This window comes from Sinocyclocheilus grahami, unplaced genomic scaffold, assembly GCF_001515645.1.
Source record: "Sinocyclocheilus grahami isolate Dianchi unplaced genomic scaffold, SAMN03320097.WGS_v1.1 scaffold1517.1, whole genome shotgun sequence".
Taxonomy (NCBI): Eukaryota; Metazoa; Chordata; class Actinopteri; order Cypriniformes; family Cyprinidae; genus Sinocyclocheilus; species Sinocyclocheilus grahami.
The window spans coordinates 219,796-228,219 of NW_015506696.1; positions in this window are offsets into that span (position 1 = coordinate 219,796).

Consider the following 8,424-nt stretch of genomic DNA (forward strand, 5'->3'; position numbering starts at 1 on the left):
GGGACTTTCAGCTTCACACAAACACTGTTCAGGAGTTTCTATTTGTCTTGTCTGGATTCAGTTCCTTGCACCATGGCTGAAATGCAGTTTATTTGGGCAATGGCTGTTCTTAACTTGGACTTTTCAATCATGTTCACTCGTTGGGTTATTTGAAAGCAGGACTCTAAATTAGGGATGCACGATATGATCGGAATCGGCCGATAAAGGCTTAATGTAAGCATCGGCCATTTAAAAAAATATATGCAGCTATGCCTTGCCGATAAGACGGGTATCTCACATGTGCTCAGGGTGTGATAGTGATAAAATCACGTCAGCAGTGTGGTTATGAAGCAAACTTTTAATGCGATTCACTGTTTTGCATCGCCGCATTTAATTGGAGAATGCATGAACCGAATGATGTGTCCGGTGCATGAGTCAACTGTTTCTAGCTCGTGCAGCAGCGGCAGCCTCCCCGTGTCCTAATGTCCGACCGGTATGGCCTTTTATTTACTTAGTGGGTGCTGTTGGCCTACTTGTAATAAAATTTAAGTAAAATGCACATCTCATTAAAGGTGCAGTAGGAGATCTTGGAAAATGTTAACTTTAGCCTGATAGCACTGAACTGCTAACATCCCACCCTCCCTGAAAATTGCCGTTCAAAGCCACGCCCCTGAACGCATATAGGCACGCAGATCAGACGATCATTAACCGGTGAGAGAACTTTATAGCACAGTTAGTAAAAGTACTACAATACCAGGAAGGAAAATCAGGTTGTTGATGTTTGTCTGCCATTCTCGCTCTGTCTGATGACGTGTCCCGTCTGCGCCAAGCGGGTGTGCAGCGGTATGCTAATACATACCTTGACAGGCAGGATTGAAAGTCAATCAAAACGCTCTGAACGATTTGACCACTTACCCTGATGATTGCTATTGGGGCGTGAAGAGACTTTCAACCAGCATAACAATGTTTCTGAAGACCATCACGTATTGCACTTTTTAAGATACTTGCGTTTCTGAATAAAGCAGTATCGATGTTATAAAATCACGAATCTGTTGTGATTTAAAGGTCAGAATCTATTTACTATACACTTGTAAATTAAATAATTTGATATACAGATTTATTCAGTAATATGTAATATATATTTTTTTCAAATGGATCATGATAACTTAAAGTCTCCATGAAATCAAAATTAAAGTTTTATGGGTGTTAGTATCAATATGATCGTCTTAAGTTTATAAGGCAATGTGCGCTAAAACCGTGACAAAATTCACATTTAGAAGATATAAGCATTCAAAGCTTACAGTTCGTCACTTCCGCCAAGTGTTTGTTACGTTTGCACTAAGGATATTTTTCTTACAAAAACACATGTATTCGCTACGGGAGGCCTTTATTCACCCCCCGGAGCCGTGTGAGGCATGTTTTATTTTGGATGCGCGAGCTTTATTTGACGACTTGTGGACCGTTCAACTGCAACACCCGCTGACTGCAATGATAGAGCTTGGAAGAGCCAGGACAATTTTTAAAATAGTTAATTTTAATTTAATTTCTCCGTCACTGTAAGTTACCGAAACCACACATGAAAACACGGTACACTCTTAAAAATAAAGGTGCTTCACGATGCCATAGAAGAACCTTTTTGTCTAGATGGTTCCATAAAGAACCTTTAACATCTCAAGAACCTTTCTGTTTCACAAAAGGTTCTTTGTGGTGAAAGAAGGTTCTTCAGATTACAAAAAGGTAAGAAAGAGATGGTTCTTTAAAGAACCTTTGACTGAATGGTTCTTCGTGGAACCAAAAATGGTTCTTCTATGACATCGCTGTGAAGAACCTTTTGAAGCACCTTTATTTGTAAGTGTAGATCAGGGTTCCTCAAATATTGCCCTGGAGGGGCAGACGTGTGTTTGTGCGGCAGAGCAGCTCTCTCTCGCACTGTATGATGTGACGACAACTAGTCCAGTCACAATGCGGTTGTGAGTCCTGAAAATCTACGGATGTGAGTTCGGTTACAGAATGCGGTTGTCATGCCCATAAATAACCGAACTGTGTGTGAACGTAACCATATTAAGGACTCAAATACAGGACTGACAACCGTATTCTTTTGCTGTGAACGTGGCCTTCAGTACTTACTATGTTTTTGTTTTAAATTAAAAGTCTGTTAACTATCTTAATTTTAAAGGGGTTATAAACCAAAGGGGTAATCCAAATAAATGAGGAAGAGAATAATCGAACAGGGGTAAACATAAAATGCAACAGCTTTACAAAGTGCATGCAAAAACAACAACCGACAAGATATATACACTGTACAATACTGAATGATGAACTAAAAAAAACACAGGTAAGAGTAATAAATAACCATGGCAACTAACAAGGACAGGAAATGAACACCGGAAACAGGAACAGAAGCAATGGGAAATGAAAACAGCCTTCAAAACAAGAATCCTTAAACTGTGTTTGTTTATTCCTAACTGTGATTCCGTTTATGATATGAGGAAAAGTGGAGAGGTAAATATTTCAAGTAGTGCTGTCAAAATTAGAAAAAGAATTGCGTTTATTTGAGACGCAGAGCGTCTTTACAAACACATCAAACAGGAGACTTTTCAGACGTGCACTCCAACTTCACCTCAGCGCCAGGAGCGAGTCAAACGAATGCGGAAATGGTACAAGTAACGAAACCACTTCAGTAGAACAACAGTGAACTGCGCTCAGATGAGATATTGTCAGGCCATGTCAGTAAAAATGAATCTTCCTGTCCTGTCTGCCGTTATACTGTGCTAGTAGTGCGTGCTCTTCAATTGCCCGCACAAATGTGCCAGCGCGCAGTATTAGGCTATATAAAGCGCTGTATCATATTCAAACCCAAATGAAACTGAGTATGCAATGTCATAGTTATGTCGTCAGTTAAGTCATGAAGTTACAAAAAAGGCGATTAAAGCTGTGCATGTAAGTATTTATTATTTATGAGTCACGTTTAAAGCAGTGTCAGATCTGCGTCATGTTCAGCAGTGGCAGCTCTTAAAGTAGCAGTCAAATATCCTAATAACCAGCTGCTGTGATGTCTATTAGTCTGTTAAGAACAAAATTAAAAAGAGGAAATCAATAACTTCTGTAGTTTTAAGCTTTATCTTTATTTAATTTAAAATTTAGTGTTTGATAACTTTATTAAATTAGGCTATATTTTCTTGCTGAAGGGCACAGGTAGCTGTATGACATTTATTATAATGGGTTTATGTGAAGATTGTTTTAAATTCACTTAAATTGCTCCGGAGGCCCACTCCATCACCGACCCCCACTGCTGCATCTCGCCCACAGCGAAGTTATTTTTAAAGTCTAATAAATATTAAATTTATAGTCTCATTTATAGGCTACTGTAATGCTGAATGGTTAAATATTAGGAACAAAATTAATGCAGTTGGTATCAGTGATACTTCAGTCATGAAAAAGATGGCATTAAACAAATATTAAAAAATATACTTTATGCTTTTTCTACATTAATTTGAAGATTGAATGTGAAATTATTGCAATATAAAAGTATAATTAAAAACGTTATTGTTAGGTGGGATTAATCACGATTAATTTTAGGAAAAAATGTGCGATTAATTAGTAAATGTTTTAATCGACTGACAGCACTAATTTCAAGTAATGTACATTGTGCACAAACAAGGTTACAATATTAAACACACGAGTTTAGAAGTGAGTATCACCCATGTAAAACTGAAATATTAACGTAATTATCCTGACCCTCTGATATGTAATTTAGCTCAGATGCGTTCCATTTCTCTGAATCATCTCAGAGACATTTCTGCACTTCGAGTCCACTTGTGGCCGGTTCAGTTAACTGGACATGATTTAAATGTTTTCTTTGACTTGGTTCTAAATTATTTAAAAAAAGCAAATAAGTGATGTGGTAAAGGGCAGCTTTTTCAACTCAGACTGACCACTAAATTAAAACCTTTATTCTCATTTAGAGATTTGGACATGGTTACTCATACCTTCATATAATCTCAAATTGACTATAGCAATGCTCTTTATATAGATCTTGGTCAAAGTTAAAAAAGCAGCATCTAGGCTGTTGAATCATCTCTTCACTGATTACCTGTCCAATTTCATATAAATAATAAGATTTTGTTATTTGTTTTTAAAGCTATACATAGTTCAGCCCCACCTTATCTTTCTGACCTTCTTAGTACGGTGACCGAGAAGTGCAAAGCAAATCAGAATTCTGAAAACAAAATAACAAATTACAAATGCAAATGCAAATGCAAGTCTAAAAAACTAAATAACAATCCAGAAAACATTATGTCAGAAAACACAACGACAAATCAGACAAACCGGAAAAGGTAGGTATAGTTTGAGACAGCGCCATTGGTTTGGGATTACGCACCGCTGACTGGACGAGACATCTGTCAATCACCGTATACAGAGAAGAACCAGCCGAAGAACAGCAGAGTCCTGGTAAAAAAGTTCGGAGATGGTATTAAAGTACCTCAGTTTAAATGTATTGTATGAATTGCCTTTACTATGGAATAAAAAAAATACGGGGTGTCTATTTACATTTAGTTAAAAGTGGCTGTAAATCATCAGCTCTGGTGGCGCAGATGGATAAGTGTGTGCCTTTGGCTTTTGGCGCGATTGACCCGGGTTCGATCCCATCTTTTGCCGAACTTTTTTTCCTCCCTTTTCAAATCTCGTATTAGCAATAGATTCTATTTACACTGTGAAAATAGCAGTATTTTTAGCAATATGCTATTTACACTAAGCACAAATACCTAGTTACACTATGTTAAAATAGCAGGATTTCTATGTATTCTACTTGTTGCAAATAGTGGCAATTATCTGAATCAGAATCAGAATCAGAATCAGAATGAGCTTTATTGCCAGGTATGTTTACACATACGAGGAATTTGTTTTCGTGACAGAAGCTTCCACAGTGTAACAGAATGGCAGCGACAGAACAAAAAACACAGATAATAAAAATAAAAATAGAACAAGTAAATAAGGAATAAAAATATATAAATTGACAATTGTGTGTGCAGGTATATTACAATAGACAGTTTTTTTTGTATGTACAGGTACTGTATATTATGTGCAAATTTGAGGTGTAGGCTGAGTATGAGTGTTAGATAAATAAGTGTATGAGTGAATAACAGGTGGTGTGTACTTCCGAATGTCCAGCAATTCATCTCTGGTGAAACTGATTGCAGGGATATAACTAAAGACAGGACAAACTAACAAAAACATAAAAACAACTACGGAGCACGCCACGGAGGCAGCCATCAGCGTCGGCGCCATCATACCAAGACTGCACTTCAGTATTGTAGTACATTATAAAACAGTATGCAATAATAATGTATTGAGTGTAAATTATCATTTTAATTATTAAATGGATGCCACCTTATTGGTACAATAAAGCCCTCCCTTCACCTACCCTAACCCTACCCGATACTTTATTTTCAACTTAAAATATTTCCTTAATTTTTATTGAAAATAAATGCCTTTATGATGTGATACGAGATTTGAAAAGGGAGGGGAAAAAAGTTTGGCAAAAGGCAGGATCGCACGCGGGTCGATCGCATCAAAGCACCAGCAACACGCACTTATCCATCTGCGCCACCAGAGCTGATGTGTTACAGCCACTTTTAACTAAATGTAAATAGACACCCCGTATTTTTTATTCCATAGTAAGGGCAATTCATACAATACATTTAAACTGAGGTACTTTAATACCATCTCCGAACTTTCTACCAGGACTCTGCTGTTCTTCGGCTGGTTCTTCTCTGTATACGGTGATTGACAGATGTCTCGTCCAGTCAGCGGTGAGTAATCCCAAACCAATGGCGCTGTCTCAAACTATACCTACCTTTTCCGGTTTGTCTGATTTGTCGTTGTGTTTTCTGACTTGTTAATTTGTTTTCGAATTTGTCATTGTGTTTTTTGACTTATTTTGTTTTCGAATTTGTCATTGTGTTTTCTGACTTGTTATAATGTTTTCTGAATTGTTATTTTGTTTTTTAGACTTGCATTTGCTTTTGTAATTTGTTATTTTGTTTTCAGAATTGTGATTTGCTTTGCACTTCTCGGCCACCATATCTAAGTCCAGGGCTAGCCAACTCTTCACCTGATGTGTATGATTGGGGTTGGAGCTGAACTCTGCAGGAGCATCTGCCTTAAGCCTGAAACGCTGCACAATTTTCAGCTGTCCCAGATGAAAGATTGGCATTGTTAAACAATCGTGGCGATTTCTGTGACCGTGGCTCCTAATCGGTGGTCCTGTGTCGTATAGTGAGAGAGGTTTAAAGTCTTGCGACAAGAGATGCGACCAAGCTGGTACGATCCACGTTTACTGACCTACCAATAAAAATGCGACATGAATTCAACGTGACATGGTGCTAAAACATAAAACTCAAAATAAAGCTCATATGCCTTCCTCTTTCGCCGCTTCCACTTTTTTCAGCACACATAAAAACTACAACTGCCAAAGTGTGATTTATCATGCTCTTTTAGTTCACCACCAGCGCATGCTGATGACGTTTTATTCTTCTATAGTAACGTGCATCGTAGAGTACGAGTCACCAAAAAGTCTTAATAGCAAATGCATATTAAAACAATACACAAACATAACATCACACAACATTACACACTCTAAAAAATATTTATTGAATTCAAAACAGGGGTCAGCTTGAATTCAATAAATATTTTTTAGAGTGCAGATCTTGAGTTCAAGCACCACCAACACCTTTATGCCCCCTTGTGGTTGAATCAGTACATGACTGAGAAAAAAGGTCAGTTATATCAACTTGAACGTCAACTAGGACATTTAACTTTAATTATAACAACCTATTTGGTGTCTGCATCTGTCCACATCTATTCCCTTTGTCTTCATTCTCTTTTTCTGCACATCCGTCTTACCCTTCACTCCTTATTTCTCCAGCCACCATTCTCACCTCCGACATGATGAAAGCTGAGTGTATTTGCTGCCTGTAAATTGGTTTTAAAACCGCATTTGCTTAATGACTGAGTGTAAAGAGGATTAAATGTGTGATTCTAGCCTCTCTCTTAAATGAACCCCCTTTCTCCCACCACTCTCTCCCTTCTCGCGTGCTCATTATTTAAGCGTTATGCTCTCGTGTCATCTATAGGAAGGACCACAAATACGCTGCTGGATTTTTAATGAAAGCTCTTGTATGCAAATTCCCTCTCCTCCAGGCAAACATGCTCATGATACGTAAACATCCTCCTCTCCTCGCTCACACAATTACTGCTGCACATGCACAATTATTAACAAGCTACAGCTGTGTGGTAAAGCTAGTCTACATCTCTCTGTCTGAACATATACAACACAGAACGCAAGGATTATACACACCATTTGCGTCAGCCAAGCTATAACGATGAGGAAAACACCACAGCGCAATCTGTGCCAGTTAAAATTACTTAAAAGTCTGTTAACCACCTACTTTATTGGTGCTAAAAACAAGACATTCTTGGCATCACTAAAGCCTGAGCATATGAATTAAATGAGACATCTAATATCCTCCACACACAAAGGAGAGGAAGAGCTCTCTGGTTCTCATTTACACCATAATAAATCAGAATAACACAGCTGTTTACATTTATACCACAACTGAAAGAGCAGCACAGCTTGTTGGTAGATGATATTATCTCAAAACAACAGTTGTGCATTAAACTCAAAACAGGAATTTGAGATTAGCTGAATGTATTAATGAATTGAATTCATTTATTGTAGAGGATAATTTAGTCAATAGTTAAAGATTACATTGGGCAGAAGAATCTCATTTATTTTGCCAGTCCCTTGACAGCTCTTTCTAGTAGCATCAAAACACTTTAACAAAACGTTTGATTCAGATGAGATCTAAGTGAAATGAGAAAAACACATTTGTAACAGAGAGAAGGAGAAGCACTTTAAGAATTTCAGAATGCAATAATTGCCCTCACAAAACTGGAGGCTGTAACCCGTGGCAACCCGATGCTGTTATTATGTGAGCGTTTCGAACCATTGTCAGCCAGATCAGAGCTGGATACTTCCTGACAACCGCTACCTCAGCGCCTCTCAGAACCAGGAGAGAACGGGATTCTTCTAACAGAACCAGCTCTGCAATTTGAGCCACATCACCACACAATGCTGTGACACCATAAACAGTATTACAAAAGCCAGTATGTTTAAAAAAAATAACAACCAGGAGGACACCAAAACTGACATGGCTTCCAAAAATTACAAGAGTACTAGTTAGAAAAAGAGTGTGCAAAAACATGGATGTCCATAAATAAAGCTAACACTTATTTTGCACTTAATTCACTTCAAGTTTGTCAAGGTATGGTGTATTGTCTTCTTGTGTTATATTGTAATGTAAAGCATGACGATGAGCAATATTGATGCTGAGTCTCACTGATACGGTCACAGTTATTCACTTAGCAGAAGGGACTCACAAA